Source organism: Piliocolobus tephrosceles, chromosome 8 (assembly GCF_002776525.5).
Source record: "Piliocolobus tephrosceles isolate RC106 chromosome 8, ASM277652v3, whole genome shotgun sequence".
NCBI lineage: Eukaryota > Metazoa > Chordata > Mammalia > Primates > Cercopithecidae > Piliocolobus > Piliocolobus tephrosceles.
In genome coordinates, this window is record NC_045441.1 from 6,216,127 (window position 1) to 6,227,962 (window position 11,836).

General features: G+C 47.6%; 1 pseudogene; it reads right to left on the bottom strand.

The window, feature by feature from the left end:
* Window positions 1–9,787: 9,787 nt before the first annotated feature.
* On the bottom strand, window positions 9,788–11,609 carry LOC116418899 (annotated as a pseudogene).
* Between the last annotated feature and the right edge of the window lie 227 nt (window positions 11,610–11,836).

Genomic DNA, 11,836 nt, shown 5'->3' on the forward strand with positions numbered 1-11,836 from the left:
GTGTGCCTGTAATCCCAGCTTCTCGGGAGGCTGAGGCAGGAGAATTGCTTGAACCGGGACCCAGGAGATAGAGGTTGCAGCGAGCTGATATCGCGCCACCACACTCCAGCCTCCTGGGCTACCCACCGAGACTCCGTCTCAAAAAATAAATAAATAAAAAATACAAAAATTAGCCGGATGTGGTGGCGGGCGCCTTTAATCCCAGCTACTCGGGAGGCTGAGACAGGAGAATCGCTTGAACCCAGAAGGCAGAGGTTGCAGTGAGCCGAGATCGCACCACTACACTCCAGCCTGGGAAACAGAGTGAGATTCCGTCTTAAAAAAAAAAAAAAAAAAAAGAGGGACTGTGGTTGCAGAAGCCACGCTCCCTGTCACTAACTCGAGGCCATCGGAGTGCATTGATTTCCACCCCCTGTTTCATTATCTTCATGTAATAACTATGTGCAATGACATTAGGTCCTTTTAGAAAATTCAGAATCTAAAACTAAAAGGATGAATAAAATCATACACTATACCCTTATTCAGCAATAACCATGTCCATTCAGTCAAAAAAATGTGTTGCCGGCCGGGCATGGTGGCTCACACCTGTAATCCCAGCACTGTTTGAGGCAAAGCTGGGCGGATCACGTGAGGTCAGGAGTTCGAGATCAGCCTGGCCAACGTGCTAAATCCCCGTTTCTACTAAAAATACAAAAAATTAGGCCGGGCACGGCCGCGGAAGCCTGTAATCCCAGCTACTCAGGAGGGTGAGGAATGAGAATCGCTTGAACCCGGGAGGTGGAGGTGGCATTGAGCCGAAATCTCACCACTGCACTCCAACCTGGACGACCAGCAAGACTTCTCCTCAAAAAAAACAAAAAAAGTGTTCCATGTTCTCCTGGGTCACACATGCATTTTCTGTTACTTGTTTTTAATGTATTTACTGCTATGCCTCACACTTTGTACCAAGTTCAGGAGATAATGGCCATTAGACGGTGAAAGTGCAAATATTTTGGCATATTTCCTCTTAGTTATCTTTTGATATGTATAATGAACTTTTTTTTTTTTTTTTTTTTGAGATGGAGTCTTGCTCTGTTGCCCAGGCTGGAGTGCAGTGGCTGGATCTCAGCTCACTGCAAGCTCCGCCTCCCGGGTTCACGCCATTCTCCTGCCTCAGCCTCCCGAGTAGCTGGGACTACAGGCGCCCGCCACCTCGCCCGGCTAGTTTTTTGTATTTTTTTTAGTAGAGACGGGGTTTCACCTGTTAGCCAGAATGGTTTCGATCTCCTGACCTCGTGATCCGCCCGTCTCGGCCTCCCAAAGTGCTGGGATTACAGGCTTGAGCCACTGCGCCTGGCCCATAATGAACGTTTTGTAAGCAAAATTAAGATGTCATACATAGTCGGTGTAACTTTTTTTTTTTTTTAAATAAAATAGAGGCAGGATCTCACTATGTCGCCCAGTCTGGTCCTGAACTCCTGGGCTCTAGCAATGCTCCCACCTCGGCCTCCCAAGTCGCTGGGACTACAGGCAGGTGCCACCACACCTGGCTAATTTTTCTATTTTTGGTAGAAATGGAGTTTCCCCATGCTGCCCAGTCTGCTGTTGGAACTTTTTTTTTTTTTTTTCGTGCCACTGCACTCCACACTCCAGCCTGGGCAACAGAGCAAGACTCCATCTCCAAAAATAAAAATAAAAATAAAATAAATATGCCAGACGCAGTGGTTCATTCTTGTAATCACAGCACTTTGGAAGGCTGAGGTGGGAGGATTGCTTGAAGCCGGGAATTCAATACCAGGTTGGGCAACACAGGAAGACCCCCATCTCTAAAAAAAATTAGCCAGGTGTGGTAGCATGCCCCTGTCGTCCCAGCTACTTGGGAGGCCAAAGCAGGAGGATCTCCTGAGCCCAGAAGGTCGAGGCTGCAGTGAGGTGTGATCAAGCTACTGCATTCCAGCCTGGGTGACAGGGAGACCCTGTCTCAAAAAATTTAATGAAATTAATGTACAACCCACATATGAAAACCAGTTAATTTAAAACTGAGTGAGAACAGTTGTCCAACTTTAGGCTTCAGTATCTGCTTGGAATGTTCCCCATGGCAACAAATAATCCAAAAAGTTAATTTTTTTAAAATTGTGGGTTTTCTTGAGACAGGGTCTGCCTTCGTCACCCAGGCTGGAGAGTAGTGGTATAATCACAGCTCACTGCAACCTCTGTCTCCTGGGCTCAGTGATCCTCCCGAGTAGCTGGGACCACAGATGCACCTCACCACACAAGGATAATTTTTGGGCCGGGCGCGGTGGCTCAAGCCTGTAATCCCAGCACTTTGGGAGGCCGAGACGGGCGGATCACGAGGTCAGGAGATCGAGACCATCCTGGCTAACCCGGTGAAACCCCGTCTCTACTAAAAAATACAAAAAACTAGCCGGGCGATGTGGCAGGCGCCTGTAGTCCCAGCTACTCCGGAGGCTGAGGCAGGAGAATGGCGTAAACCTGGGAGGCGGAGCTTGCAGTGAGCTGAGATCCGGCCACTGCACTCCAGCCCAGGAGACAGAGCCAGACTCTGTCTCAAAAAAAAAAAAAAAAAAAAAGGATAATTTTTGTATGTAATTTTGTATATTTTTTGCTATGTTGCCCAGTCCGGTCTTCAACTCCTAAACTCATGTAATGTGCTGGCCTCAGCCTCCCAAACTGCTGAGATTATAGGCGTGAGCCATTATGTGCAGCTTAAATTAAAATTAATAAATGTGGCCGGGCGTGGTGGCTCACACCTGTAATCCCAGCACTTTGGGAGGCCGAGGCGGGTGCATCACTTGGGGTCAGGAGTTCAAGACCAGCCTGGCCAACATAGTGAAACTCCATCTCTACTAAAAATAAAAATTTAGCTGGGCGTGATGGTGGGCGCCTGTAATCTCAGCTACTCAGGAGGCTGAGGCAGGAGAATTGCTAGAACCAGGGAGGTGGAGGTTGCAGTGAGCCAAGATCGTGACATCCAGCTTGGGCGACAAGAGCAAAACTCCATCTCAAAAAAAAAATAATAATAATAAATGTAAATAATACTCTATTAGACCATGTGTATTTCTTTTCTTCTTCTTTTATTTATTTTTTTTTTTGAGATGGAGGCTCACTATGTCGCCCAAGCTGGAGTGGAGTGGCACGATCTCAGCTCACTGCAACTCCCAAGTAGCTGGGATTACAGGTGTGCACCACCACACCCAGGTAACTTTTGTGTTTTTTGTAGAGACGGGGTTTCACCATGTTGGCCAGGCTGGTCTTGAACCCCTGACCTCAAGTCAACCTTGGGCCTCCCAAAGTGTTGGGATTACAAGCATGAGCCATTGCCTCCGGCAACTATGTGTGTTTCTAAATGTTTTATATATTTATTTTTTGAGCGCCTATTATGGGTGCAATTGTACACCCTGCCTAGGCCCTCCATTCAAGGCCATTCATTCATTCCACTCCCCTGGCTGGCTAGATGTTAGAATGTGAAATGAACGAAAAAGATCCCTGCTATTCTGCATTCTAAAGCCTGCATTCTAGTGGGGCAGACACTCAATGGGCAATTAACATATAGTATTCATTTCCAGGTTAAGATTACAGATTGGATTGTAAGTGTCTCATTTTACTTCTACCCAACATCTCACTAGAACTCCAGAAAGGGGACTTCTGGAATAAAAGGCAGAAACCTAGAACAGAGGGAATAAGAAAGAAGGAATGTGTGGACAGAATGGTTGTAACTGACTTAGCCACCTATACTGGCAGTGGGAAGGGCAGGTCAACAGTAGACCTAGGCTGGGCCCAGTGGCTCGTGCCTGTTATCCCAGCACTTTGGGAGGCCAAGGCGGGCGGATCACCTGAAGTCAGGAGTTTGAGACCAGCGTAGTCAACATGGTGAAACCCCATCTCTACTAAAAATACAAGAATTAGCTGGGTGTGGTGGCAGGCGCCTGTAATCCCAGCTACTTGGGAGGCTGAGGCAGGAGAATCGCTTGAACCCAGGAGGCGGAGGTTACAGTGAGCTGAGATCGCACCACTGCACTACAGCCTGGGCAACAAGAGCGAAACTCCATCTCAAAAAAAAAACCAGCTCCACATGAAAGAATCATTTAAGGGCTGGGATTGATGGCACCCTGGCCTTAGGGAACTAGGAGTAAGGGAAGAGTAGGATAAGGAAGACGGGATGAAAGCTGAAAAGCAGCAAGAGACCTGCATGGCCGCCTGTTATGCACTCAGCAAGGGGGCCACCCTACCCTTCACCTACAAAAGACGTGATTCCACTCTAGAGAGAGTGAAACACAGGGTATTTGGCCTTAGGACCAGGCATAGGGCCTGGAAAACAAAACATAAAAACAGAGATTTAGTAGGCTGAATCTTGAGCCTCCCCAATCCCTTCCTTCGTGGTTCCATGCTGACAGTTTTCCTCTGGGGAGGAGGGAGGAGGGTGGAGGGTGGAATCTGTCCAGGGCAGGAGGTAAAAAACAAACAGATATGAACATGGGGCCAGGCGCCATGGCTCACATCTGTAATCTCAGCAGTTTGGGAGACTGAGGTAGGAGGATTGCTTGAGTCCAGGCATTTGAAACCAGCCTGGGCAACATAGCAAGACCCCATCTCTGGAAAAAAATATATATTTTTATTTATATAAATATATATTATTTATAAATATATAAATAATAATTTTTATTATTATTAAATATATTTATAAATATATATATTATATATAATATAAATAAATATATATTTATAAATATATAAATATATATTACTATATATATTTATAAATATGTTATATAAAATATATTTTGAGCTGGAGTCTCACTCTGTCACCCAGGATGGAGTGCAGTGGTGTGTTCTCGGCACGCTGCAACTTCCACCTCCCGGGATCAAGCTATTTTCCTGCCTCAGCCTCCTGAGTAGCTGGGATTACACGTACCCGCCATCATGCCTGGCTAATTTTTATATTTTTAGTAGAGACAGGTTTTCACCAAGTTGGCCAGGCTAGTCTCATACTCCAAACCTTAGGTGATCCACTGGCCTTGGCCTCCCAAAATGCTGGGATTACAGGCATGAACTACTGTACTCGGCCTATATTATATTTATATGTAAATATGTATTTATATATATTTTTAGGTAGAGATAGATCTTATATATATTTAGACCCATATATATATATATATATATATATATTTTTTTTTTTTTTTTTTTTTTTTGAGACAGAGTCTCACTCTGTCACCCAGGCTGGAGTGTAGTGGTATAATCTCGGCTCACTGCAACCACCACCTCCTAGGTTCAAGTGCTTCTCCTGGCTCAGCCTCTTGAGTAGCTGGGACTACAGGCACGCACCACCATACCCGGCTAATTTTTTGTATTTTTCAGCAGAGACGGGGTTTCACCATATTGGCCAAGCTAGTCTGGAACCACAGACTTCGTGATTCGCCTGCTTCAGCCTCCCAAAGTGCTGAGATTACAGGCGTGAGATTACATCCTTTGAGGTTGGAGGATCACCTGAGGTCGGGAGTTCCAGACCAGCCTGACCAACGTGGAGAAATCCTGTCTCTACTAAAAATACAAAATTAGGCTGGGTGTGGTGGCTCACGCCTATAATCCTAGCACTTTGGGAGGCCAAGACAGGCTGAGCACAAGGTCAGGAGTTCGAGACCAGCCTGACCGACATGGCGAAACCCAGTTTCTACTAAAAATACAAAAATTAGCTGGGCGTGGTGGCACGTGCCTGTAATCCCAGCTACTCAGAAGGCTGAGGCAGGAGAATTCCTTGAACCTGGGAGGCAGAGGTTGCGGTGAGCCAAGATCGCGCCATTGCATTCCAGCCTGGGCAACAAGAGTGAAACTCTGTCTCAAAAAAGAAAAGAAAAGAAAAGAAAAGAAAAGAAAAGAAAAGAAAAGAAAAGAAAAAACCAGGAGATCCAACCGGCTTAATAACACCCATCCTATAGGCCGGGTGTGGTGGCTCACACTTTAATCCCAGCACTTTGGGAGGCTGAAGTGGGTGGATCACCTGAGGTCAGGTGTTTGAGGCCAGCCTGGCCAACATGGTGAAACCCCATCTCCACTAAAAATACAAAAATTAGCCAGGCATGGTGGCACATGCCTGTAATCCCAGCTACTCTGGAGATTGAGGCAGGAGAATTGCTTGAACCAGGGAGGCAGAGCTTGCAGTAAGCCGAGAATGCACCATCGCACTCCAGCCTGGGCAACAAGAGTGAGACTCCATCTCAAATAATAATAATCATAATAATTAGCTGGGCATGGTGGTGTGTGCCTGTAATCCCATCTTTTCAAGAGGCTGAGGCACGACAAGAATCACTTGAACCTGGGAGGCAGAGGTTGCAGTGAGCCTAAAGAGTGCCACTGCACTCCAACCTGGGCAATAGATGAGACTCAGTCTCAAAAAAAAAAAAAAGAAAATGCACCCTGTAACAGAAAAAGAAAGAACAAAGAACAAGTAAAGGAGGAAAACAATCACGAAAATATTGAAAGGAAATTTCCCAGACCTGAATGACAACAGTTAACAAATGGAAAGTCCGACCCAGTGACTGAAATGGTCCCAACCTAGAGTACATCATTGAGAAACTTGAGAACAATGGCAACAGATAAGATCCTATAAGCTTCCAGAGAGAAAACACATGGCTTAAGGAAACAGGAAATAGAATGGTTTGGGGTTTCCCAGCAGTTACAAGGGTGGGGCAATGCCTTCAGAAAAATTCTAAAGGAAAAAAGTTTTCACACAAGAATTCTGCTCATAGTCAAACTATTGATCAAGTAGGCGGATAAAATAAGAACATTTTCAGGCAAGTTCTCAAAAAAGTTTTGCCTCCCACACACCACATCCCAGAAAGCTGCTGGAACATATGTTGCTTCAGTAGAAGGAAATAAACCAAAAGAAAGAAGCTACAAGAGGCAGAAATGGGAGATACCACAAAGCCGAAGACAGAAGGGGCCTCCCAGGTCATGCGGACCATTGTATGACCAGCCCGTATCGGAGTAGGGAGACTGTGTGGCCATAAACCCGCACAGGGTCTATAACTGAGTCAATTTCCACTAGTGTGAACAGCCAGGAAGAGTTACAAGACAAACCACTTTTGTTAACTGGCTCCCCTGTGATGACAATGCGTGGAGGTGATAACGACGAGAAGTGTATTCTTGGTGCCTATACCTCTCCTTTCTCTTGATTTTGTTTCTGTTTTGAGACAGAATCTTGCTCTGTTGCCCAGACTAGAGTACTGTGGTGCGATCTCTGCTCAGTGCAACCTCTGCCTCCTGGGCTTATACGATTCCCCTGCCTCAGCCTCCCAAGCAGCTGGGATTACAGGCACCTGCCACCACATCCAGCTAATTTTTGTAATTTTAGTAGAGATGGGGTTTCACCATGTTGGCCAGGCTGGTCTTGAACTCCTGACCTAATGATCCGCCTGCCTGAGCCTCCTAAAGTGCTGGGATTACAGGCGTGAGCCACCGTACCTGGCCAATTTTTGTGTTTTTAGTAGAGACTGGGTTTACGCCACATTTGCCAGGCTGGTCTCAAACTCTTGACCTCAGGTGATCTGCCCGCCTTAGCCTCCCAAACTGCTGGGAATACAGGTGTGAGCCACCGTGCCCAGCCCTAGCATTTTATTATACATTTTTTTTTTTTTTTTGAGATGGAGTCTCGGCCGGGCGCGGTGGCTCAAGCCTGTAATCCCAGCACTTTGGGAGGCCGAGACGGGCGGATCACGAGGTCAGGAGATCGAGACCATCCTGACTAACACGGTGAAACCCCGTCTCTACTAAAAATACAAAAAATTAGCCGGGCGAGGTGGCCGGCGCCTGTGGTCCCAGCTACTCGGGAGGCTGAGGCAGGAGAATGGTGTGAACCCGGGAGGCGGAGCTTGCAGTGAGCTGAGATCCGGCCACTGCACTCCAGCCTGGGTGACAGAACAAGACTCCGTCTCAAAAAAAAAAAAAAACAAAAAAAAAAGAGAGAGATGGAGTCTCCTTGTTGCTTAGGCTGAGGTGCAGTGGAGAGATCACTGCTCACTGCAACCTCCACCTCCTGGGGTCAAGCAATTCTCCTGCCTCAGCCTCCTGAGTAACTGGGATTACAGGTGTGCACCACGACACCCAGCTAATTTTCTTTTCTTTTCTTTTTATTTTTTTTTTGAGACAGAGTTTCGCTCTGTTGCCCAGGCTGGAGGGCAGTGGCGCAGTCTCGGCTCACTGCAAGCTCTGCCTCCCAAGTTGCTGCCATTCTCCTGCCTCAGCTTCCTGAGTAGCTGGGACTACAGGCACCTGCCACCAAGCCCTGCTAATTTTTTTTTTTGTATTTTTTAGTAGAGATAGGGTTTCACCGTGTTAGCCAGGATGGTCTCCATCTCCTGACCTCATGATCCACACGCCTTGTCCTCCCAAAGTGCTGGAATTACAGGCGTGAGGTACCGCGCCCGGCCTTTTCTTTCTTTCTTTTTTTTTTTAGAGATGGAGTCTTGCTCTGTCGCCCAGGCTGGAGTGCAGTGGTGCGATATCAGCTCACTGCAACCTCTGCCTCCCGGGTTCAAGCCTCAGTCTCTTGGGTAGCTGGGATTACAGGCACAGGTCACAATGCCTGGCTAATTTTTGTATTTTTAGTAGCAACGGGGTTTCACCATGTCAGCCAGGCTGGTCTCGAACTTCTGATCTCAAGTGATCCACCCGCCTCGCCCTTTCAAAGTGCTGGGTTTACAAGCATGAGTCACTGTATCCGGCCTACAAATTTTCAAATACACAGAAAAGTTGAAAGAAATATACAGTGAACAGCCGTATGTCAACCTAAATTCTGCAATGAACATTTTATTACACTTGCTTTACCACGTATCTATCCGTTTATCCATTCAACAATTCACCTCATTTTAAAATTCAATTCAAAAGAAGTTACAGAGCTGGGCGCGGTGACTTACGCCTGTAATCCCAGCACTTTGGGAGGCCGAGACAGGTAGATCACGAGGTCAGGAAAGACCACGGTGAAACCCCGTCTCTACTAAAAATACAGAAACTTAGCCGGGCGCGGTGATGGGCGCTTGTAGTCCCAGCTACTCAGGAGGCTGAGGCAGGAGAATGGTGTGAACCCGGGAGGTGGAGCTTGCAGTGAACCAAGATCGTGCCACGGCCCTCCAGTCTGGGCGACAGAGCGAGACTCCGTCTCAAAACAAACAAAACCAAACCAAAAAGAAACAAAAAACAAACGATGTTACAGAAATCAGTGCATTTTACCCTTCAACACTTCAGAGCCGAGATCGCACCACGGCACTCCAGCCTGGGCGACAGAGCGAGACTCCGTCTCAAAACGAAACCAAACCAAACCAAAAAAAACAAAAACAACAAAAAACTAAAGAAGTTACAGAAATCAGTGCATTTTACCCTTCAACACTTCAGACTGCATTTTTTTTTTCCAGAAACTGATGTTTATTTTACGTCAATCTTTTTTTTTTTTTTTTTTTTTTTGAGACAGAGTGTCGCTCTGTCACCCAGGCTGGAGTGCAGTGGCGCGATCTCAGCTCACTGAAAGCTCCGCCTCCCAGGTTCACGCCATTCTCCTGGCTCAGCCTCCCCAGTAGCTGGGACTGCAGGTGTCCACCACCAAGCCCGGCTAATTTTTTGTATTTTTACTAGAGACGGGGTTTCACCGTGTTAGCCAGGATGGTCTCGATCTCCTGACCTTGTGATCCACCCACCTTGGCCTCCCAAAGTGCTGGGATTATAGGCGTGAGCCACTGCACCCGGCCTATTTTACGTCAATCTTATTTCCACCTTGCTTAAGAGCTCATGCAAGATCACCTTAAGGCCATTCAGTGGTTGCTGCTGCCCATTCAGTGGCCTGAGCAGTGGGAGCTGCAGACCAGTCTTCCGTGGCAGGCTGACTGCTCCAGTCTTCAGTAGGGAACTGCTGGATAGGCACAGAGGGCACCTTCACACCATCAGACCGTTGCAACCTCAGGCTGAGTAGCAGTGAATTTAGGAGCCGGAACAGTCCATTCACCCTGAAATTCCTCTTTGGTCACAGCCTTTTCAGCAGTAGACAACTTTTTATTTTTTTAATTTTTATTTTTTTGAGATAGAGTCTCACTCTGTCGCTCAGGCTGGAGTGCAGTGGCGCGATCTCAGCCTACTGCAACCTCCGCCTCCTGGGTTCAAGAGATCCTCCTGCCTCAGCCTCCCGCGTAGCTGGGAGTACAGACACGCACCACCATACTTGGCTAATTTTATTTTGTATTTTTAATAGAGACGAGTTTTTACCATGTTGGCCAGGCTGGTCTCGAACTCCTGACCTCATGATCCACCCACCTTGGTCTCCAAAAGTGCTGAGATTACAGGCGTGAGCCACTGCTCCTGGCCCAACCTGTTCTTTTTCAACCTCTTCAGGATCTCTATAGAAATAGAGATCACTGGCTGGGCACGGTGGCTCATGCCTGTAATCCCAGCACTTTGGGAGGCCGAGGCGGGCAGATCACGAGGTCAGGAGATCAAAAGCATCCTGGCTAACACGGTGAAACCCTGTCTCCACAAAAATACAAAAAATTAGCTTGGTGTGGTGGCAGGTGCCTGTAGTCCCAGCTACTCAGGAGGCTGAGGCAGGAGAATCGCTTGAACCCAGGAGGCGGAGGTTGCAGTGAGCTGAGATCGTGCCATCGCACTCCAGCCAGGGTGATAGGGCGAGACTCTATCTGGCGAAAAAAAGAAAAGAAGTAGAGATCAGGCATGACCTCCCACGGGTGTTCATGGGAAATGGTGCCACAGATAAGCAGAACTTCCTGAGCCGGCATCCACCACTTCAAACCCACTGAGTGAGCTCCCTTGTTGTTGCTTGGGACGGCAATGTCCACATAGTGCAGAGGGGAATCTGTGTGACACAGAGCAAGGTAGGTAGGTCAACATAAGATGCCTCTGTGAGAGGCTGTTGGTCAACTCTGGGGTCAGTAACCACAAGAAGCCGTGGCTCCCGGAAGGCTTCCTGGATATGGATAGTGAAGGTTCCAGAAGTGAAGTGGCCAGCGATTGGAGTGACTCCAGTGGCAGCAGCAAATGTCAGCATGGCCCTCTGGCCAGTATACCTGGAGGATGTGACACTGACATCAGCAAGGTTTTCTTTTTTTTTTTTTTTGAGACAGAGTTTCACTCTGTCGCCCAGGCTGGAGTGCAGTGGCCGGATCTCAGCTCACTGCAAGCTCCGCCTCCTGGGTTGACACCATTCTCCTGCCTCAGCCTCCCGAGTAGCTGGGACTACAGGCGCCCGCCACCTCGCCTGGCTAGTTTTTTGTATTTTTTAGTACAGACGGGGTTTCACCATGTTAGCCAGGATGGTCTCGATCTCCTGACCTCGTGATCCACCCGCCTCGGCCTCCCAAAGTGCTGGGATTACAGGCTTGAGCCACCGCGCCCGGCCAAGCAAGGTTTTCAATGGCAACAATGGCACGAGCTGCCAGCAGACACTTCTCCCAGGTCCTCCTCAGATTTAGGATGTAGATGCCATCACTTTTCCTTTCATAGATGTACTGTTCCATATGGAAGTCAAGATTGGTGCTACCTAAGTGGGTTCCCGCTGCAAGGAATGTAAGGACATCCTTCTCCTTAATTTGCAGGACATCAAGGGCTCCGGACATTGTGAAAGTTTCCCTTTAAGTTACGATGATAATCCAGAACACCACCAGATAGACCCCTCTGTGGGTAGCATGGAAAGGCCAGAATGCATATTATTAATTAACTTTCCATTTTATTTTATTTTTTATTTTTTTTTAGATGGTGTCTTGCTCTGTCGCCCAGGCTGGAGTGCAGTGGTGCGATCTTGGCTCACTGCAAGCTCTGCCTCCTGGGTTCACGCCATTCTCCT